Source organism: Pelecanus crispus, chromosome 3, assembly GCF_030463565.1.
Source record: "Pelecanus crispus isolate bPelCri1 chromosome 3, bPelCri1.pri, whole genome shotgun sequence".
NCBI lineage: Eukaryota > Metazoa > Chordata > Aves > Pelecaniformes > Pelecanidae > Pelecanus > Pelecanus crispus.
The window spans coordinates 119,001,968-119,026,141 of record NC_134645.1 but is presented as its reverse complement, the minus strand read 5'-3'; positions in this window follow the sequence as shown (position 1 = coordinate 119,026,141).

Sequence of the window (24,174 nt, the reverse complement as noted above, 5' to 3'; positions counted from 1 at the left end):
AGTGGAAATTAAGTATTATAGTATATATTTGGCTAAGATACTAACAAAACCCTAAGGTAATTCCCTGAAAGACTGCAAATGCTGATGTGACAGGCGGGGGGGCTGAGGCAGGGAGCGGGGAGAAAGACACTGCACTGCTGGGAGAGAGCCATAGCTACGTTTCAGTCAAATCTGACCTACTTTAATGAAATCAGGTCATCTGTGAGCTCTTCATTACCCCCAGACTAAACAGTACAAAACACAGCAGCCAATGTCTCTGTCTTTTCAGAGTACCACTAATTCTCATTACAACATTGTTATGTATTCCTTAATATATATTGACTTAGTCATCTCACCACACCAAAGCTGGTAAACAGTGATGGGGAAGGAAGTAAAGCAAACATGATTACTGACTTTAAAAAAAAAAAAAAAAAAAATCACAGGGTAAACACAGCCATGCCTCCAGAATGTGTCCTCAAGGGAATACGGAAACAAAAGGAGGCACAACTGTCTCACAACATTAGCCGTGAGGGATGGAGCTCACCTATCACACCAGCAACTCTTAACTGTTACCAGCCGCGTTAGCAGACGAAGCAGAGACTGGAGTCAAGCGGAAGCTGGTACTGTAGCTTACTCAAATTCTGCTCAGTGTTCAGTCTTCTATAAACTAGGAAGGTGACAGCCCCATAACAAAAAATATATACTGGTGAAGATTTACTGTGATGCCCGTATCTGCATTTCAGTTCATACAGAGACAGACTGTATATATGTGTGTACAGGTATGGATATGTCCCCACACATGTATTTTATTATATACATGTGTATATCCACTTGTTCGTACACCAGTATGTCTGTGCTTGTCAATAATGTACATTGAGATATACGCACTGCTTTGAGACCCAGAAATATATATACACGTATATCTCTAGCTGTACATCCATATCTAAAGATGCATATATATGTATATATGTATAAAGGCATATTCAGCAAAAGACCTGTCCTTATGAGCATCATATTAAACCTACACTATTTACAGTACATGCATGTCTCTATAGTGAATAGTGTATAAGTATGAAAGGCTAATGTGTAGCAAAGAGAAATATTTATCTCTTATTAAAAGAATTACTATGTTTTATTCCTATTGCTTACCATAGAAGCATAATCTTTACAATTTCTATTCAACATTACTTAGAAGAGTATGTTTATTTTGTTTTGGAGACCAAAGGCTCCACTTATTTGTCAAAATAGGACATCTGGTACCATGTGAGATCTGGCATCTGGTGCCATAAGGAATGACATCCAGCCTTCTGCTGCTACTCCAATAAGCCACAGGTCACCATAGGTCCTATGCCATACCTGCAGCCTTGTGTGGACATCTCTGACACCTTAGCGCATCTCAAAAGGCACTACACACTAATGTATGAGCAACTGCATTGGGCCCTTGCATCCCTTTAACTGTAGACAGCTATCATTAAAACATTTTCACCACATCTCCCTAGTTTTCATTTTTTTCTAACCCATGTTTAATTGGGAAATCTATTTGGTACTTACCGCAGAACTATCTTTCTTCCCCTACTATCTCATTGTTCAAATTATTTCTCAGTCTGTCTCTGTCACCTATTTGTGGGTTGTTCAGTGTACTCCAACTGGCTCAATGTCAGGGTCTGGAGTGTAGGAGTCCACATGTGCCAATGCTTTGGACAGAAGAATTTAGGTGAAATAAAGGCTTGCAGAGATGATACCCTGGATACCACAGCCCTGAGGACATGCCAAACTTGCTTTGGCAATGCCAAGTTAAGACAATTTAGATAGTTCTTGACACTTTCACCTTTAACCATTTGTTCTGTCCCTGTTCCTTCCCCTGCCTTGTGTTGGGAGAAATGATTGAACAGCCATGTGGGGAACCAGTGGTCCAGATCTTGGCTAGGTAAGTGTCTAATTCCCACTGAAACCAGTATTATGTATATAGATACCCCTCAAGTTCTGAACCTTCATGGTATATAGAGTCATTATTTTTAAAATCATTACTTAGATGACTGGAACTAGAAGGAGGGGCAGCTCTCAGGAGTCCAGCTGGCGGGAACAGACTCAACATTTACTGACTATGGTAAAGCCATATTTTGGTTTCTTGCAACATCTGGAAAGTTACCCCCTTCTGTCTTCTATTTTCTCACAGCCTCTGCTGCTACCCAAACAGCTCGTTTCTTCTCATTCTAGCCCACTGAAACTCCTATGTAATCTGTATGGTAGCTTTAAATTGCCAGAGAATCAAGACAGAGAGAAGCAGGGGAAGGATAAAACATACAGGAACAGGTAGCATCCTACGTCCTTTAAATAGAGGACATGACAGTGGCTAAAATACTGCAGAAATATACACCATATAGGAAATCTGAAAATTCTTGAATCAGCATAACTAACAACTGTGTCCAAACAAAGGTCTTTAGTCTCCTTTCTGAAAGAGCTGGTGATAGAACTGCTGAGTCTCCTTTATAGGCTGCAGTGATCCTTCCTCTGAAGGAGGCAGGGGGAGGGTAGGAGAGGAGAAGGTAGGGTAGGACAGTAATTACTATCTGTAAACCCCAGATTTAGCAGCATACTTAACGGTGGGATTTTGGCAGACAAATATTGACAACGCACTAACGTTGCTAAGCTAGCAGTGCCCTGCTGAAGGGCTGGAATGCGCGCGCCACACAAAAGCCTGCCTATGGGACAGCACGGAGCACCACCGCGCAGGCAGCACCGCTCGGTGCTACCACTCGCATCAAAGGAGTGGGCTTTCGGGCCAAATTTTCTCCTTCCAATGGGATAAGTCTATCCTCGGTTTTGGTTGCGGTTGCTGTTGTTTTTCCTGCGGAAGGAGCCAAAGAACAGGACTGAGATAGGGATTTTTCCCTTGGAGGAAGCAAAGGCTGGGCGGCATTCTTCTTTGACACGGGGGAAATGCCTGACGTGCTGTTAATCCCCGCAGGAGCAGATCACACACTGGCCCCTGCATCTGCTGCAGCTCCAGCAGACTCTGTCTGAATCCACATTCTACCCAGACTCATATCCCACCTTGGTGTCACCTCATTTACAGGGGAATTTTACCCCTGCAGCCTGTGGCTCTAAATGTATGTTGATGAAGTCGTCAGCAGAGTTTTGTCTTATTACCATTGAAAAGCTGTGAGAAAAAAACTGATGCAACGTAACTGTTGGTGTCTGAAACTCCACCTGATAACTCAGTGTATGCCATGATCTGCTTTGATTCACCGTGGCTGGAACCTGAGATATGCTTTCCATGTACTGTGACTGACACAAAACACAGCTCAGAGTTAGACTACTTGTATCTATATTTTTCCATTAGAGGTTTTAGCCTTTAGGTGTTTTCTCAGATGAAATACATTTATTTCAGTTTCTATATTATTTTGAAGTAAATAACTAATTGAGAAAATTAGGATTTTAGCACTGAGCGAAACCATTATTGCTTTTTCTGAAAAGCTGTTTGGCTTATATTCCTGTATTGTATTTACATCCAATTACAGACTCCTTTGCACCACTGAAAAGTGAATAGAAAGGCTCCCATCAGTTTCCAATAGTTTGGCCTATGTTCATACCAATGGTCAGAATCGGTAGCTAGGTCTGATTTTCTTAAAAACTTTCAGAAAAATGTCATTGTGAAGTTTTACAACCTCAATCACAATTCACTAGTCCATCCAGCATGGTTTAGGGTATCTCCACAGAATGCAATTCAGGCCATATAATGCTACTTGAAATTGCAGAAAGTACAATAGTTTTCAGACATATCTTCTGTCAAATTAATCATGGACTGTTGATTCAGAGATACCAAATGTCAGAGATCTTTTTTCATTTTACCATAACCCAGGTATGTTCATGCATTTCTGGAAAAGCTAGTGATATTTTTCCTCTTCTAGTATATCACTAAGGAGAATAGACAATGCTGTATGTACAACTCTATTCACAGCAAAAGCCAGATAAACGAAAAGAACCACTTATAGCTAGGCAGATGTTCATAATCTTAATTTTATTACCTCCAAATAACAGTGTTTGATTCAATACATGAAAAGCAATAAATCAGGAAATGTCATGGCACATGAAAGAGTAAAAAAGAAACATGGCAATAATCTGGGAAAAATGTTTCTGATTTAGATTATCTGTGGCTTTCCTGGCTTGTGCCTCAGAGATGTTCAGACTGTGGTATGGCATGGACTAGGTTTTAACAGCTGCACTATCTCGCAGCCCAGAAAGCCGACTATATCCTGGGCTGCATCACAAGAAGCGTGGCCAGCAGGTCGAGGGAGGGGATTCTGCCCCTCTGCTCTGCTCTGGTGAGACCTCACCTGCAGTACTGCGTCCAGCTCTGGGGCCCTCAGCACAAGAAGGACATGGACCTGCTGGAGCGGGTCCAGAGGAGGGACGCAAAAACGACCCGAGGGCTGGAGCACCTCTCCTACGAGGCCAGGCTGAGAGAGTTGGGGTTGTTCAGCCTGGAGAAGAGAAGGCTGCGAGGAGACCTTATTGTGGCCTTCCAGTACTTAAAGGGGGCCTATAGGAAAGATGGGGAGAATCTTTTTAACAAGGCCTGTTGTGACAGGACAAGGAGTAATGGTTTTAAACTAAAGGAGGGTAGATTTAAACTGGATATAAGGAACAAATATTTTATAATGGGGGTGGTGAAACACTGGAAGAGGTTGCCCAGAGAGGTGGTAGATGCCCCATCCCTGGCAACATTCCAGGTCAGGTTGGATGGGGCTCTGAGCACCCTGATCTGGTTAAAGCTGTCCCTGCTCACTGCAGGGGGGTTGGGCTGGATGACCTCTAAAGGTCCCTTCCAACCCAAAGCATCCTATGATTCTATGAATTATGTTGTTGAGCACATCAGTGTATTAGCTAGCTGGGAAGAAGAGAGAGTGGTCAGAATTGTATAGCCTGGAAGTTTTCTGAAGACAACAAGCAGTGGAATACCATTTAATTTAGAATGACCACACCAGATAGATATCTAATCATATATAAAAGCATCAAACCATATGTAAAGGTGCTTGATACAGTCTTTTTCATGTTTTCATAAATTATTTTACTGCTTTGACTAAGAGTGGAAAAATTATATATTTGCTGAACTGAGCTAAGGCCAAAGAGCCACAACATTGTTTTCGCCATTTGTCATTCAAATCCACTCTAGGTCTTATCTGACATATTTATAGCTTTATACCCACATTAATTAAAAACTTTCATGGATTCTGGTTTAACTGATTATATATGCTAGCAATAATACTAAGCATATACATGGAATTCATGTATACTCACAGCGTTTACAGCATCTATACTTCTCAGCAGTAATCTGTAAATTTTATCGTGTATCATCACTGTGGACTAGGTTTGCAATCCATCCAACAATCTCCATGAAATGACCTTTATGTAGCTTCTATAGCCAACAAGAAAGGAGACCATAATGTATTGTCAAATGATGCACTGCATGATGTGATTTCCTCCAGGAGAATGGGGGCAAAGGAGGCTGGGAGGGAAGAAATACCAAACCCCGTGCAGACACAGGCAGACATTATTTACAGTGATAACTTTTGTCCAAGAAGATGAGTCTGCCTGAGCTCTAGAAACAATGGAGAAAGCCTCAAGAGCTCCAGACATATCTCAGAGCATGAACCATAGATGCTACTAATTGCTTCCAAAGGGTACTCTCTATATTGACCCTATGTTACTGTTAGCTTCTGCCAATACATTTCACAGTTTATACAGAACTACATTGAAATGAAACACTTCCATCTTGTTCAACAAACTAAAATACCTTGACCTGGACAGATCTGACCCCAAACCAAATATTTCATTTTAATTTTGCTGACATAAATATTTGATTTTCAGATGAAAGTTTTTGGTTTTGAGGCTAAAAATGGCAATAAATAAAAATTCAACATAGGTATCTCTTCAATGAAAATGTACGTTTTTCTACTAAAAATTTTCCAGAATTTTTTCTGTTTGAATGTTTCTGATAAATACACAGCAACAGTATATACATACATTCATATATACACAAGAGTATATCTGTTAGATGTGTGCACATAATCTCATATTTATTCACTCTTTGGAAAGATACCAACAATCTGCTAGCTGATAGGTCAGGATTCTCCATTTCAGCTAGGTGAAAAAGATGTTAAAATACGGGAAAGTTGGGAAAAAATCATAGATTCAAGCACAAAAAAGACCTCTTGCTTTCTTGGTATGTAAAGAAAATGCTAAATAAACAATTTGTGAACCCAGTAACAAAAGTCAACACTTAAATCTGTGTGAGTTCTCCCTATGTCTATTTATTTTTCTGTCTCCAAATATTAAATGCAAACTTCAATACAAAGCCAAGAATTAGGTTCCATACATGGAAATGCCCTGGCGATTGTAAAAAATAATGCTGTGGTGTCTCTAGTTGGGAGGTTTGGAAGAAAGGGAACTAAAAAAACAAGGAAAAAAAAAGGAAAAAAAAGAAACTGTTCCACTTCATCTAGCAGTGCTGCAATACATCACTCCAATTAAATCCCAGCCAATAAGCAAAGGGACGTGTTAAGTAAAATTCATGAGTTTTGAATGCATGTGAATGAATATGCCAATCAGAATCAATGCCACCCATTCATCTGGTGTAACACCATGGTGATGACAATGAGCTTGAAACCAGCCTTTGTTGTCATCAGCTGTGCAGTAGTTGCCACAGCCCCGGCCTGGATCAAATGTGTGGGACATTTAAATCTTCAGCATGGCACCAACACACAGAACATCTTATTCATGCCAAAAAAGGAGCTGTAATCAGCCTCCAAGTAAATAATTCAGGATCAGTTCCTTAAGGGGCACAAAGTGTCTTCTTTTAAAATGACCAAAAGGCTGTTCCTCTCCTTGCTTGACTCTACTATACGGACACAAGCACAACTTTTTGCAACCATATAGTATATTTGTCACTTTAGAAAATCTGTTGCTATATTAATGCCTGTGGCTGAGACTTCTGTGGGCCTTAACTGATATTGCGATAGGAATATCTTTGCGGGACCCTGCATCCAAGCCCTTTTGAGTGCTGCAGTGGCAGATGGCTAGCTCTCACTGCTTTTACAATAACCATTTCATTTGTGATGCTTGACCTGAATTCCATTCCTTGTTTAAAAGTGTGTCTCAGTTCTCAAATGGTATTTCAGAGAATTGCCATTTCCATAGTGTTTCCACATGCTGTTCTCCAAATAACACATTTGCCCATAAAACAGGGTGGAAGAAAAAAATATGGAACTAAGTGTCACAATGGAAAATGTTTAAGCTAAGAAAATGTATCCAAATACTGATGACAACTTCATTTTTATTGGATTTAAATTATACCACTGCTATTTTCTTATATGTCAATTTGTGACACTTACAGATCACATTGTATTTTTAGTGCTTTGTGCTATGAGTTACAGTTGTCTGTCTTCCATTGTGTTCTCAGTAGTTATAACATTGTGAATGTGAAATGCTATGCTAGAGAAACAGGCCTGTGAGTGGTGACATACACTCAACAACTTTGAATAAATTAAGCATGCATGCTTTCAGTAATAGATCCACCCATTAATCAGTGTGTTCAAAAAGATGTGACAACCACTGCATAGAACTGATATTCCCCCAATTTACCAGAGGATATTACTCGTTGCTGAATACTTCTCTGTACATTTCTCATGTTATTTCTTGGTTCCTGGGTAGGAAATTAATCTTAAGAGGAAGAGCAAGTGATCTTAAGGAACTTGATTTGGGAAGAGGTTCTTTCTGAGGTTTCTTCTGCAGCCAATTAAAATCTCAAGCAGAGGGAGCTGAAGACATCATTGAAATGCACATTTGATTAAGAAATATTAAACACGATGCCTAGATTTGCCAAGGAAAACATGCATCCTTTGGCCATTCCTTCTCATTCTCTGGGACTGAGTCCACAAGGAGTAAGTTAAACTTAATAGGGGGAACGTATGTGAGGACCATGAAGAGACAGCAGAAAAGATGCTGCAGAAATGATGCTGTCTGCCCATTAAGATTATCTACAACCTTGTATTGTGATCCTTCTGTTAGTGACCTAGTCTTTTCCTACTGGAAGTCACCTGGACTTTTCCTACTGGAATTCTGCAATGCATTTCTTTTCTTTTTTTTTTTTTTTAAAAAAAAAAAAAAATCTATTCTGTTTGGGTTTTGTAACAATAGACTCTGGCCTGAAAGGCAATTACTTTCTGGTATACTTAAGTGGACCAATGGGAAGTAAGTCACAAACTGTTGCTTCTTGTCTGTTGCTGTGGTTTAAATGTCCATCCAATGAACTAAGCACCTTCTTGTATTTGAAATTATATGGCTAATTAGACAGAAAATTAGATGGATTCTCTCTTTCTACAAACATATAAAAAAAATGCACACATTTATATAGAGGACTAACAGTTTTAGATGTCACAATTTTCACACTTTACTTCCTGACAGGTGGTCAAAGAAATTTTGTTGCATTTAACAACACAGGTTTCACACAAAGCTTAATCAGAAGTTGCTTAATGTGTATGCAGAGGCAAATTAAAAACAAACCAAAAAAAACCGCCAACAAACCAGAAAGCCCACCACTCTGACAGTCCTCAATAGCTATTCAAACTTGTCATAATTATATCAATAACTTTCTTCAGCAACTCCCAAAACAAAGGTGAAATTATAGTTCCATCTTTTGACCCATTCAGCCTTGGACTGACTTACAAGAAAATTATGTAGAAAATAGTTAATATTGACCATGGTTGTATTTTCTGTTATGTTATTTGGATACCTGTCTGTTGGTATTAAAGAGAAAGCCCAAACTCATATCTGTTTGCCCATTAATTAGCCACAATTTTGACCATTAATGACTAAAGCTGGTATTTTCAAAAAGTTTCTAAAGGATTTATACCAAGTTTTTAAAGCTGAGCTCCTCTTGTTGCTTTGGGGATTTTGGAAAGGGACTGAATCTGAAGCTGCAACTGAGAGGTGCTGCATCTATGTTTAGTATAGACTGTGTTGCAGCATTAGATTGAATGTGATATAACTTGTAAATGAAGAGCTACTGTTGGAATATTTCTTTCACGGGCAATGCAATCACAAAATGTGCTCACATCCCATTTGCAGGGTGTTCCTTAAGATCAGAAATATACTTTATTAGATTAGAAGATTTAGAATCAATATTCCTTACAAACACAATAGCATGCATATACAAAGAAGCAGAAAATAAAATTACATTATTTAAAAAATATAACAAGTCACCAATTACTTCAGATTTAGGGGGCTGTTTATGGACTAACTTGAGATGTAAGCAAATAAGTGCCAATTAATTAGAATCTGTGACAGTGTTCAGTACCATCTCTTTGATCTTTCACTAGTAGCTGACAACAAAGCACACATACACACAATGCTTCAGTTTCAGTCAAGTGATCAGCAAAACATGTTCAGCTCATTTAAATAACAGAAGCTGGTAAAATACAGCTATCTTTTACAGCATAAAGCAAAGATTTGAGTTCAGATGACAGCATCTGGCATTTATAGAACAGATAACTTGAAGCCATTTGCATCAGATGGATAACTTGAGTAAAACTTAAAAATGGATGAAGCCACAAGCCAGAGGCTAGAATAAATTCCACAATAACTCCCCTGATCAACCATTGGTATTCCGGCTATTTAACCACAGATATACCATTGCTCTGTGAACAGTGTCACACAAACATCTGGGCAGAAAGACACACTGTGGATAGTTCACAAACAGAAGATGCATTTGTTTCAACAATATCAAAATTCAGAGGAAGCACAGAGCAACAAAGAAAAGTGATGTGTACAGGCCAGAATCTAGGTTTCTGTATATACAGCTATCACACCTTTTTGAGCTGGAGTGTTGGGATTTTTTCTGTACATGTGTGTATATTTTTGAGACTTACTAAAAGGAATAGCTATTTGTCTGTGAAAATGGGAGATATTTGAAATAAAATCAACAATATATACAGACATGAACAGTGTTCAAATTCTAGGTTTTTTAATACAATTTTAGAATGGCGTCATTATATACGCACATTAAAAAAGATTTTTCTAACGTTGTCATATTTTAGTCTACAAAGATAAGGCACTGTCTTGCTTGTATATTTTCTTCTTTATTGCTCCAAGTATTTTGGCCTAGTGGGATATGTGGTTCTTTTCTAGGAGGCAAAATGTTGAGAGGAAGCAGAAATTCTACTATACTGATGTTCTAGTTCAATGGAGCACTTGCTCAAGTATGGAGTTAAATCCCACCTCTAATTAACAATTTAAGTTGAGGGCACACCTAAGTGCTCTGTGGAGTCAAGACTCAGAGAAGACAACTGCAGAGAGAGACTTCGATTTTCTCAGGTGATGTGGATCAGGGGATGGGGAAGACCATGGTAGCACTGCTCCCTGCAGCCGGGTGCTGCTGCAGCAGCAGTGGTCCCCAGCCTCTGCTGACTCTCAGACTATTCTCTGGGTTTGTGTCTGTGCCAGCGATGGTTCAGCTGACTTGACAGCAGAGATTAGCAAGTCCCAGTGCTTGAGCCTGAGCACTGGCACTGTTTGATTTGCTAGTACGGACTTAGCTTGTGTGCATCCATGTGCCATATGTAAAAAGGTCTTGAAACGGGCAGGTATTTTTTGGCACCCAAAAATTTAAAGACCCTTAGACCTAAATTATGTCTAATTATTTTTGTTTCTCCCACTTCCAGGGAACAAGCATGTCCTCCACAATAAAAAACCTTCAAGAAGCTCTGAGATTTGGCTGTCTAGACATACAGAAAGGTGTTTTGCTTTTCCACTTAACTGTATATGTCATCTTTATTTTTTTCCTTTTCTGTTTTTTCATGGTTCAGTGTGCCCCTCTACTGTCCCAGAAACAAACACACTCCTCTTCTTAGACAGTAGCCTGTAACTTATAGGCTATGAGCTCTCTCCACAACCCTGATTTTGGTTTGTGAACTGGTTAAAACTCTGCATTAAAAATATGATTTATTATATCCTCCCTCACTCCAACAGTGAGAGCTCCCAGGACAGCAGACAGCTGCTCTGGGGACAGCCACTCACTTCCCCCCATGTAATACGAGAGATGGCATCACTCCTGTGTGTTGCCCTCTCCCATTGTGGCTGTAGTCAGCTCTGAAAGCCCTCCCGTGATTGTGTGCAGCACACATGTCATGCGGAGCACACGTACAGGAGAAATGGCGGGTGTACAAGGACTGCCGGTACAGTAAGCTGAGCTCATGCAGCATTCAGAAATAAGTGCAACATCCACGGCGTGGGGTGAGGGTCCTGAGCACTGCCGCTTAGCTGGCCACTCAAGGACAGGCACTGAGAGAAGAGTGCTTTTGGAGAAGTGGTGGTAGCCCTGAAGCTCTCCGAGGAAAAGCTGGAAGAAGCCTGGGAGGAGACTGCTCCAGGCAGCCCTGCTGAGGAGCCTCCAGGCTCTCCCCTTTCCTTCAGGAACCGCTTTTGGACAAGGCTCTGGTTGGGCCCTGCCTGAGCTACCCTGACTCATCCCATCCCCATTGCCCTGCCTGGCCATCCCAAGGCTGTCTGATCCCTGCTCCCCCCACCACGCCTGATCCTGACCTCCACCCATGGGCTGGTGACCCACCCGGCCTTGGCACATCTCATCCCTCAGGGAGGTGCCCAACACCCATGTGCCCCCACAGGTGATTAGTCAGTAATCAGCAATGCTTAGTCAGTAATCAGCAATGCTTTAGTAGCTCCTCCAGAGCACACTCAGGTTGAAACCATCCCCGCCTTCCTTCAGGAAATTTGCTCCTCCGTGTTCCCTTCCCACTTGCATTCAACCAAGCTTAGACAATTTTTGTAAAGGGATGGTTCATTTCAAGAAAAATAATCTTCCTGTGTTCTCTCCCGTGGCCTGGGAAGTGAAGCCCAAAGGTCATCTTTTCTATGTATAGCATAAGAGTGGCCACATCACGTCAAATCAAAAGTTCATCTTGCCCAGCATCCCATTACCATCAGTGGCCAACAGTGATGCCGTGGCAAGACATGGCAGTGCAAAATATATCCTACTTCCTCTAGCAAAAGCTTCCAACCATCAGTGGTTTAGTGACTCTTTGAGACCCGACATATTTGAAATGGTGAATCTGCAGCTTGCAGGGAGGTTACAAAATCACGTCATGTATTTAGCTCAGATGTAGCTCAGGGCGTTATCACTGCCTTGTAGACCCAAGAGAATGGGAAATGGGAGGGGGGCAGGTGACATGAGTCTGTGGCACATTTTTGCGCAAACACAGCCCCCAATTTTATTAAGCTTGTCCGGTTAAAATCGTGTATTTTGACACTTGTTTCAAGATTTTCTTATTTTGGCTTAGCTTAGCCCTGTTCCAAACTGATTCAGATTAAAACATTGTAAGCTTAGCCTAAGTAAAAAGAATTTAAACAGAGACTTTTCACATTAGATTAACCAGACTATTTGAAAATTATAATTTAACTTACACTGTTGTAGAATTGTAGATGTAGATAAAGCAAATGTGTAACTGAGAGAACATGGCCTCAGGCACACGTTAAAATATCAAGTTAATCACAGTAGTAAGGTGACTAGCCCAGCTCTCAGCCATAACATGAATTAGTCTATCAGCTCTCATACTTAATCAAATCAAAACTTCACACTATTTTTTCAGCCCCAGAATATAACATACAACCTCAAACTACCCGTCAGCAATAGAGCAAAGAAACAAATACCCTTCTTAGCTTGTTCTGAAAACACTGAGACCATTCACTTGAAGAACTATGTGGAAGTTAAACACATCCTATCAGTGCAGGTAAATTTTCCCTTTCCTTAAAATAATGTATTTAGTAGAGTAAAAAAAGAAAACAGAATCTGCCAGTAGGAAGACTGAAGCTCATTGAAGCAGCCCTGTACCGCACCTCAGTCTTCCCCAGGAAAACTCTTTTGTTTACTGTGAACACATGTAACAATTCGCATGAATATGCCAACATAGATGAAGCAGCACAGGCTAATTCCCACTTCAGAGACCTGCCACATCAATTAAGAGATGGCTTATGCTTTCATTCTGAAACTTGAAATGCCATGCTGATAAACTAAGCATTCTCATCATCACATTAACATTCAATTCAGCCTTTCCTGGCCCTTTTGCCATGCCTTAAGGTCATTTACAGCAGTAATAATAACAATGCTAGACACTCAGCCAAGACAATGTTCATCTAAATCTACACTACGGAATCCACTGTTCTGTGTGACCACAAGCAATACAGGTTTCCCTGCCTGGAAAAGGCCAAATCATTTTAACAAATTGGTTTGATACTCAGGAATCAGCCTTAAAATTGTGCTGCTGTGCTGCTAGTGAAACACCTAAATAAATTATTTTAATTTTTCATTTATGATAAAATCATGTTAGCTCTCCCTGCCAGTTACTAAATTTAAGGATGTAGGTGTTAAGCAATTTAAATTTCTTAATCTCAAGGATTTTAGTTCAAAGCAAATGTTGCAAAATATTACTTTTAAAATTCATTTGAAGTTTAAAGACATTCATTTTCAATGAGTTCATGCACATTTTGTCTTTTGTTTCTGTGAATATTCCAATGAATGGTTTGACAGGCAATAATCTCAAGAATTTAAAGAAATTACATTTTAAAATGCAAGAATATGTTGGAAACTTAGGTTTAGAAGTTATGTTCACTCCATAAGGAAAATGACACATCATCACACATTCGCTCTTTCATTCATATAAAATAAATATAGTTCCAAATCCCAGACACTGAAAATTTATAACAAGCTTCCAGAAACTAACCTGCTAAATGAAAGTTGTTCTAGAATTTTCAGTGCTAATTCTATCAAGCCCGCTTGAGAAAATTGCAAGCTTCTTTTTAAAACTTATGAATAGAAAAAAGATTTGGGTAGCTTTTTTTTAAGTGTGGGTTGGTTTGGTTTTTTTTTTTTTTTTTCTGAGATACTCATAATGCTTCAGATAAGATTGTCTTTTTTACTTTGCCTAAATGTTTATATAGTGTAGCATGGCATTTGGATGATCTTTAATGACTTTAATCATGACTATAGCTCACCTATTAATTAAGGAAGCACTTCTTAAAAAATAACTGACCCTATATAAAATAATTTGGACCTCATAGAACAAGTCTGTGCTGCAATAGAAACAAAATGTAGGTCTCCTGCACCCTGGTCCAAAACCAAGATGCAAACCCATCTTTCCACTCAGAACTGGACACAAGCAAGGACCAGCCCGTCCCACAGCACTTACACACTGTAAACCAAGCTGGATAAAGGAAAGGAGGATGGGAAAGACAAAGAGAAGAGAATGGCACACCCAGTGTCACTTACTGAGGAACTAGGAAAAGACAGAACTGAACTGATACGTCAAAAAGTGTAATGCTCCTCACTAAATATGGTTATGTCCAATACATATCTGAGCTCTTCTCTCTAGGTTCCTTTTATAGTCAGTGAAGGGCTGGTCATTACAGACCACGTAGTAGACAGTGTTATTCAGTTCATCTTAAGGTAGGTGCACACATCACGGGCTGTACTCACTAGATCTCCACCGACAATAAGAAAATCCAAAGATAATTAGCTGAGGAGTGTATACTACTCTTCCAGAGACTGCAAATTAAGTGAGATGAATCTTACACAGCCTGGTATTCAGTCTATCCTTTAATCCACACTGTCTTTCAAATACAGAAATCTGTAGTAGTCACACTACAAGAGCAACATGCTAACAAAGCTGGTGATTTCTTTTATCAGCTAGGAAATACGGGCACTTCTGCTGCACAACATGTGGGCAATGAATCTGTTACCTCTAGGCAACAAGATCCATGCCCTGGGTACACCAGGCTTAATATCAATAGATAACAGAATAGGTGCAGCAGACAGTCAGCTAGGACTTCTGGAGACTTTTCATGAAACTGGCAAGATGAATATTTTCTGTACAGAAAAAGATAATACAACCAGGAGAATCCTGGTAAATGATAACCCCAAATGCAGCCAGTGAGGTTGTGTTTCTGAGCAGGGTTTAAAAGGACAGCTGTTCCTCCATAACATACCTTCTGGCAAGGCTTGTCTCAATGCTGCTGCCTCCATCTAGTCTATTCCCAAAAACTCTAGTGAGAAAAATGAGACGTATTCAAGTCTTGTGAATGGTTTGCTCAAGATTGTCCAAGTTAGTTTTTAACATAGGGAACACTAGAGCAGCTTTACAAAAGGAATCCCTGGCAATGGCGGAAATGGGGTACTTCCCATTTGTTTCTGCATGTTGTGCTTCTTGAAAAGCTAGCAGTCCAGCAGCTGAGGCTGAAGGTATGCTAAGCAGCTGCTAACAGCTTTGCTGTACTCATGAAAAATCAACAGCTTATCACATCAGTAATTGTGAGTCATACTCTTAATGCTGTGTTTGCATTTGCTGTTACTGATATAGTATGAACATTACGTTCATATCACATTAGTGCATTAATACAGCACGGGTCAAATATAGCTGTTCACACTGATACAGCTATCTGTGCTATATAATACTATGAAGCATCCCTTAGCACATTATATAATCCTACTTTGGCCTAAACGATGCCCTTTTCATGAGGCAGAAAATGAAAAAGGAAGAAAAAACACTGTACATAACAAGGAACAAATAGAGCACATTCTGAGAAACAGTGTGGTTTAGTAAATAAGTTGGGTACATAGAAGAATGATTAAATGGCCTTTAGCCCTTCCACCTAAAAAAGAGGGAACATGATGGAGGCCTGGAAGTCCAGAATAGCTGTTGAAGGTCAGAGTTTTTCTGCTGTGTCCCTTCCAAAAGAAGAACTAGGCATCCCAACAACCAAAATGAAATATTTCTTAAAGTGGCTCATAAATAAGTTTGTATGTCCTTTGAATAGGGTGTAAAGGATGTTAAATAAATCACATGATGTTTTAAAGTAAAATTGAAGGGGAACAAAATCTTTCAGGGATGAACACTACGCACACACATACAGAATCCCCACATTTTTGCCTTCAGAAGCTCCTGACTATCAAAATGATGGAGGGTGGAAGAATATCCTGAGGAAATACGGAGGGTGGAAGAATATCCTGAGGAAATACCACTATCTGCTTATTCTGTTCCTTAAACTTTTTCCAAGGCAACCATTTCTGGTCTCTGCAGAAGAAAGGAGGGCTTTAGACCGACCTAGAATGACCAATTTTTATGAAAGTACATTGCAGTAGGATACAACAGCTGTAAGTCCCAATTTCTGGCTCTCTTACACATCTCTTGTGTAATCTTTTAGCAGTTCCATTCACTTGCACAAATGGTGTCTTTTTTCGTATTGAGGTCCCTGGGAATGAAATGGCTGGTTGCTATGTATAAACTTGACAATCAGTCACCATTGCCTCAGTTGCAAGTTTTGCAATAAAATACTTCCTTACCTCCCTGACACATTGGTGAACTACAGTCTGCGAAGCTCTCAGACAAACTCAGAGTTCAGACCTTGGACAGAAAAACACAGCTCTTACAAAACAGGTATATTGTGTTCTGCTTCATGCCATCCCATGCTCTGTGTGCCTAACCCACAAAGGGGTAAGCTACGAGTGCCCTGAGTGACATTTGGATCACTTGGCATTTGCGTAAGGAGGGGAGTAGAAGTCTGTGTTCAGATGGCAATATCCCGGGATAGGAAATCCTATTTTCACTCTTGACAGTATTCACATGATATGACTGGCAGAAGATAAAATTATTAATTTCAGCAAGTTAACCTAATTCTGTGAGGAATTTGCCATATCAGGTGTTGAGCATTTCGGTCCTGCTCAGGGCAAGTTTTGAAGGATATGCTTTAAACATTAAAGATATTCAAACACAGAAGTTGTAAGTGACTAACTGTAAGTAGAGAAGCACCTGGTAAACAGTCCTTAGTTTTAACTGATAGGTAGCCTGGCTTTCACCACAAGGGTAATTACTTACCCACCTCTTTGGCTACAAAAACTCTTAGGCAACTCTTGATCTTTTTGTATGCTCTTAGTCTTCAGAAGATCTTAGTTCTCTTGCCTCCCAGCAGCTTCCTCGAATTATCTGTAATGTATGAATCACTTTTGTATTTCTAAGGCAGGAAAGACCAGCTCTTCTTCAAAGGTTACAGTTACAGTGACGATTTCCATTTCCCCTAGGCTCTGACTAGATGAACAATGTTTTACACCTTCTAGGTCTATCAAACATCAGTGCTATCAGATCTTGTATTGACAACAACCAGTAAGAAAATGAGAGAAGTGCTAAAGACTTTGTGAATTTCTGGGGAATGACTGTAAGTTAAACACATTTAAAATCAAGACACTACACAGCACAGTATGCAATCATATAGCTTAAGAATTAGAATTGGAGTAGTTTCTTTTAAAGTACATGTGCAACATACAATACCTGCATCCTGTTCACAAAACCACGAGTAAATATGCACATAAAGTCATTTTAGCATATTGTGTACCGTATAGAAATGGCCATTCTTACTTACTACCACAGCTGCAGTAGACAGTGTTTTGCCTGCAAGCACCAAAAAAATAGGAACCTATGATGCTAATTATGCCAAGAGATACTAAGCCATTAAACTATTTCTGGTAGACCCAGCCTATACTATTCAGTGCAATTATGTAAAGCAGTGAAATGGTAATTAGTGACAAAGCTTGGTACATGTGAGCTTTACAACATGACTCACATATCTGGAGATAAGATTTCATTAGTCTGTAACTGACCATTAAAGCATGAAATTTTTGCAACACTTTCACCTTACCAAGATTACTATTGCCACTTCGCTATCAAAAGTCAGTTCCTGAAGCTATAATGCTATAATGCTATAATGCTATAATGCTATAATGCTATAATGCTAATGTCAGAAAAGCTGCAGTAAGAGTTTTCATAGCAGTCAACCAGACCAAGCTTAAGGTTAAAACAATATATGGTGATGTTAGATGACTCTATTCAAAAATACATTTTTATGCAGTTGTGTGGAATCAGTGTGGATGGGGGTGTTCACTTTAAACAAAAAGTAAAACCAACAAACGACTGAAAGCCAAACAGTTTGAGAAAAGAAATGGATGAATGAAAGAATAGAGAAAGGGATGGAGAAAAGGAGGAAAGGAAGAGGAAGGAGAAAAGATGGAAGGTAGAGGGGAAGGCAGGCAGGCAGGCAGGCAGGCAGGCAGGCAGGAAGGAAGGAAGGAAGGAAGGAAGGGTTTCTTTCGTTTCTATATCTGTATGGCAGATCAGAAGACCAAAGTTGTGAACTAATTCAGTGTTCTCAAGCAATGAACACTGCAATACCATGTTGTTAAGAAAACTGATAAAATTTTGTTTCACACGTACAAAGGGGAAAAATCAAAAGACATTGCACTGCTTGTATATGAGATTTTAGTACAGTGTATATGTTATAAACACATTTTAAATAAAACAAAAAATAATTTGACAAATATTTATAGAAGTTTTGACCATAACCATATGCAAAGGGTGCCTACGTGGCTATTTGTGTGCATTTAGTTGGGGAGGCAAGTAGTTGACACTAGCATATTTTACAACTGTTCTCCTTGCAGCTTTTAGACAGAAATCAGTCTGACAATAAAGCCGTTTTTTACCACACATCTTCACACTGACTAGTGCCTTGTCCTCTGCAAATTAAAAGTGGTAAATCAGTAGCAATGTTCTAATAGCTTTGAACGGGCTTTGAGTTTGGCCCTCTACAAAAGGCTTACTAACTCACAGTGTGATTTTTTATGTAGAAAGGTTTTACTCAGTACTAAAAATATTGAAAATGATGGTTATCACACACTGTTCTTAGTTTGTTTTAAGTACACTTTTAGTCTGAAAAGACTAAGGTTACATGAGTATGTGCTATTCTTAATGGGACTTCCTCCCTCCACCTCTGTGTCTTGTCTGTATCCTTCCTACATAGTATAAAGTCTGGTTTGAATGAGCTGGCGGTGTTCAGTGTGAGTTGTACTTCACACTGACTTATAAGTCTGTACCTATGTAAAACATGTCACAATAGGTGGCACAAGAAAAGCCCTAGAACAGAGGCCTGTGGCTTGAAGCTACCACCTGTGCTAGAAAGGGTGACTGAGGCTGGAAACAGGCTCAGGAAGGAAGGGGCATTTTCCTTGGATGCAGAGTGAATGCCTGAGAAGCGGCATGCTGCGGTACTTACCTTGTTCTGACCCTGGTCAATGACTAGTTGAGTGTAGGGTCAAAATCCTTCTAACATGCATCTTTTGTAGATGAAAATGCAAATAAGAAATGCCCCTATGGGACAGTTTGACAAATTTTTCCAAATGACTTGCACAGTATTACATGTGCAGAGGTTTTGTCCCAAAACACGTGTATCCCACCATGCAGAGATGTAGGTCCACTTCCGCCGTTCCTTCTAAGTCTGTTCTGCACAGCTCAGCAAGCACCACTTAAATTTTAATGGCTTGACTTCCATGAGCCAAGTAGAACTTTGTTTCATACCTAACTTCAGAGACATAAGTTAGATCCAGATTTAGATTCAGTTCAACCTATACGACAGCAGCAGAATCTGGTCCAGTTTTCTGCTTTGCTCAGAGCATCTCTATTGTAAGCTACAGACAAGGTACATCACAGCAGGATCAGTGACATGTTTTGCTTGTGTTCTTGCCTAGAGTGGCATTTTTACTGACAGACAGAAACGTATTAAAAAAATGTATAAAAAACCAAAATTGACAACTGACTTGAATGTACGGGGGAGACAAATATTTTATAAAGAATCAAGAGATATTTATTAAGAAAAGGTGCTATAAATATTTTTATAATTAATATACCTTTTTTCCCACTATGACTAATTTGTTTTTCAGGATAGACAAAATAGTCTTTCAGTGATGCTCTTTCAAAGAATAGATGTACAAAACTGTACTTGCTACAGAAGAAAGAAGTATACATATATGTAGAAATACAAAAATAAAATAGATTTCCTTGGTAGTCTTGAAACAAAACTGTGCAATATCTAAGATGATTTGTATGTGAAACTAAAAAGAAAATGATAAATGTCAGCCAATTGGAGGAAGCTTTTTAGTGACACCTGGCAAGGACTGGTCTCAGCTACTGTGTCATTAAAAATCTTCATTAATGCTCCCGAACAGAAAGCAAACAGCATGTTGATAAATTCATGATTGATTTCACATTAGGAGGTACATGTTAGCACAGAGGAATGATGCACAAGACCTACAGAGACTAACAAAAATGAGGGACTTTGATAAATACATGTTAGCACTTCTCAGGGAAAAGAATCAGAAATACAAAATATTCAGTGGGAACAGAAATATCAAAAATAATGCTGTCAATAAGCTGGTGAACAGCAATTACATGCAAAGTTTCCTTGCAAAAAGTCATGAAAATGCTGCAGTTTGGCACGGTATGCACAGACGTCTGATCACAGAATACAGCACTTCCACATGGCTCCTGTCCAACCATACGTACAGTTCTGTATCATACCCTCACCCCAACATAACTAATAAAAAGTTGAGTTCTGTTGGGTTTTTCACTAACAAAAGGAAACTGGGGACACTGTGAAGTGTTTCTTTAATGCAGTCCTGTTTATTAGTGCTGATGTGAAGAGCCTTCTTTCCTTGAGCACCAAGGAATCAAACTACAAACCACTTGTCAAATTTCAAAGCCCATTTTGTGGCCAGCACCTGTTCAAGAGCTACCTGAAATTTTCTGTAAGCCACTGACTGTGCTCACCAGCTGTGCCTACACTAGTAAATCTAGCAAGACCAGGGTGCAGGTCTACAGTGGTCCGTATCACAACCATTTCATCGTCTCTATAGTTTCGGTTGTGACAACTAGCACTCTCCCAGCCGACACTGAGGCACAGTTCAGGAGTTAGCATGGCCCAGGGACTGTTCCAAATAGAGAACTTTGATACAACAAATCCAACGTTTTCAAAACCAATGAAATTCAAAATAATGATCTCTCAAAGTCTCTTTCAGACAGAAAGAAAAGGTTAATTATGCAAGTATAGAGAAAGTGTCTTTTTATCAGGTATTTCCAGTCAGCAAATCAAACCAAATCTTATCCCCATCCCTTTAGAGTTATTCCTGTCTGTACCCGACTTTCTTCTAACTGTTGGGTGGGGTAGGAGTGGGAGGCTGCTTCCTATGAGCCCTTAAGAGAATTCCTGCTGTTTTCTGCAGAATTTCTTGGCTGTGAAGTCCAGAATATTTGGGTTTCCCTTTGCAATGTCTTGCAGAATCACTTTGTCTGGGAAACTGTGTTAAACTTTAGCACCATGATATATAGATTATCTTTTTGCATAAATTTAATTGTATTCATAATGCAAATCTTAAAAACAGCTTCATTGGCAAGGGGCTGTTATGGGGAATACCTTTCAAATTTAAACAAGTTCTGAGCACTTAGCTTACCTTGTGCAAGACAGCCTTAGCAAGCTAAGCCTTCTGTTTGAAATTTTTCTAGCCTCAAACCACAGAGACATTGTCATTTTAGAGGAGACTATACTAATTTTATTTACTACAATAGGACTTTTTTCCAGTTTAAGTTAAAATAATTAAGTGAGTCAGATTCTTCTGCTCCCTTTTAGGTGAGTGCTGTAAGTTTTTAGTTTTTTCCCCAAGTATAACTAATACTGAGTACTGTTTTATATCCTTTTTAACTGACATTCTAAACCCATCAAAAGAATGCCTTTTTTTTTTTTTCCAAGAAAGTTTTGGGCTTTTTGGGGGGTTTGGGGTTTTTTGGGGGTTGGTTTGTTTTTTTTTTTTGAGACAATAAGCAGCTGTCAATATCATGGGTGCTTGTCCCAGAGCTGTTCCACAAAGCTGAACCTTCAAAATCCAATCAAATCTTCCTACCCTCCTGGCAGCCAGGAGCTATGCTGGCCTTCCCAGTCTGGACAAAGCAACTTTAAAAACTCACAAGCTTTCCCAAAATGTTTTATGAGTTATTGCTGAGGATTTCACCTCCTCTCAACAAATTTGGTATATGCATCCTTTTAAAATCAAATGGCACTTAAATTCTTTCACTTCATTGGTGTATGAATTTATTATTGTGTTTAAAAATGGTATGGTGTCAAACAGTACTAAAATATTAATGACAAAACCAAATCACAGTCACTCAGGGAAAGACACTGTGTTTATCTACACATTTACAGAATATCTAGCAGATGTATGTCCTGTACTTGCATCTGAGGACTCAGGCATACCACCACACTCCAGATATTAAATTATGATAGTAGTTTAATAGTGATAGTAGCAAATAGCACCAAAAGAGCCTTTGAATAACAAGCTTTGGTACCTTTCTGTATCTAAGAGTAGTTGAATGCCACTGAGAAGATTTTAGAAATTCATTTCAAGCTGATGCTTCCAAATGGAAGCAAAGGTCATAGTGGAACCACGATTTTAGTGAACAGCAATTGTGTGATATTCTTATTGAAATAGACTTACAAACTTGTTCTTCCATGTTCTCTGGCATGGTTCATATATTATTTGGTTGACCTGCATTTCAGACTGATATTCCTTGCTGAGGTACTTAGCACAGGAAGCAGAATATGCAGCAGCTTTCATTTCAGTCCATCTGATTTACTATTAGCAGCCACAGCTAAGGATTAAAATTCTGGGCCACAGCCTGTTACTATTAATTCAAGCCTTCCATTCACCATTAATAGGCAAAAGATTTGCCATACTTTTACCAGAAAGGTATGAGGTAAATGGTTGTACAGGGCTATTGGCCAACAAATGTTAAAAATTAAAAAATGGATCTCTTTTTAAAAAGTATTTTGAAAAGAATGTTGAGGTCCCTCAGGTCATAAATCTTCTGGTCCCCTCTGTGTGGTCCTCCAGCATAAATTAATAACTTCTTATAAAAGCACCCATGAATTAAAGCAATTTTAAGCATAAAACATAGGTCTGATTACCAGTTCTTGATATCTTAGTCACAGCAGCAATGTAGGTTAGATTGACAGTGTTGGTAATATTTTCTGGGACTAAAGACATGAATTATTTAACTGTCTAACAAATAAACAGGTCACATTAGCTTTCTCTTATTATTACAACTTGTACCTATTATAAAACCTTTCCTCTCAAAAGTGTAATAACTGAGAGAAGCTCTTTCTTGTGGAAGTTAGTGTATGTCAATACAACTTCTGATCAGAAATCAGGAAACAAAGTACCTTACAAAATCCTGAAACACATGGGTAGCTCTTATATTGCCGATTTCCAGAGGTTTCTTCTGGAAAAAAACCCAAACAGCTGCATTATAATTTGCAGAAGACGGCTCATCATTTCAGGCTGTCCTTTCTCCAGTGGTATTAGTTGTTATCTGGAAATATAGATTTTTTTTTTAATTGAGTCAGCATTAATTTATGAATTTTTATGAGCTACCAAGGAGCTTCATAAGAATTGTAATTACTGCTCCTTTATGTCACTAGACTACTTTCTGAATCATGCACCTTAGAGAGAATATCTATCTAGGCAAGATGTTCCAGTGTCTCATGCACATGAAGTTTAGCAGTTGAATCTTTTTCTGACAAAAATAAGGATTTTTTCTTTTTTAACATCATCCTGCCTTATTTAAAAAAAATAGGATTTGGACTAGAAGCATATATCTGTTGCTTTACTGAAATAAAAGTACTTTCCTTGTGGTCAACAGGTTCTGCTTTGCTAAGAGCCAAATTTTGAAAGGTATGTTTCCACTTCAGGAAGAAAAGATGCACCAGAAAAATGGCACATCCTCTAGGACCACTTTCCCAATCTGACCTGCAAGGGGATTTTTTCTAAACAGGAAAGTGTGCTACAAGGAGAAAAAGGAAAAATTTGTTTGGGTTGAGGAGAGGGACCTTCTCTTCCACCAGGAACTAATTTATTCTTCCTCAGACTACCATACTGTGATCTGAGTTCATGCCTTTGGGAAAAAGAAGTCTGTAAAAAATTGTGAGATATGACAACCTTTTTACAGATCTGCTACAACCTAGAAGCAAAAATCTAGCTTGGGAAAAGTCAACTGTAGGGGGGGAAACAGTTTTAAACAGTATTACTCATTTTAAACAATAATATTTGGAAAGTCATTTCCTTCTTCACCCATCCCAAATAGTAAAATTTATCTTACAGTCGTTTTCAAATGTTCATAATTATTCATATTATTTTACTAATTATTTACTATTGTCCTTTATCACACTTTTCCTACCTTATACATTCAAGAGCTACAA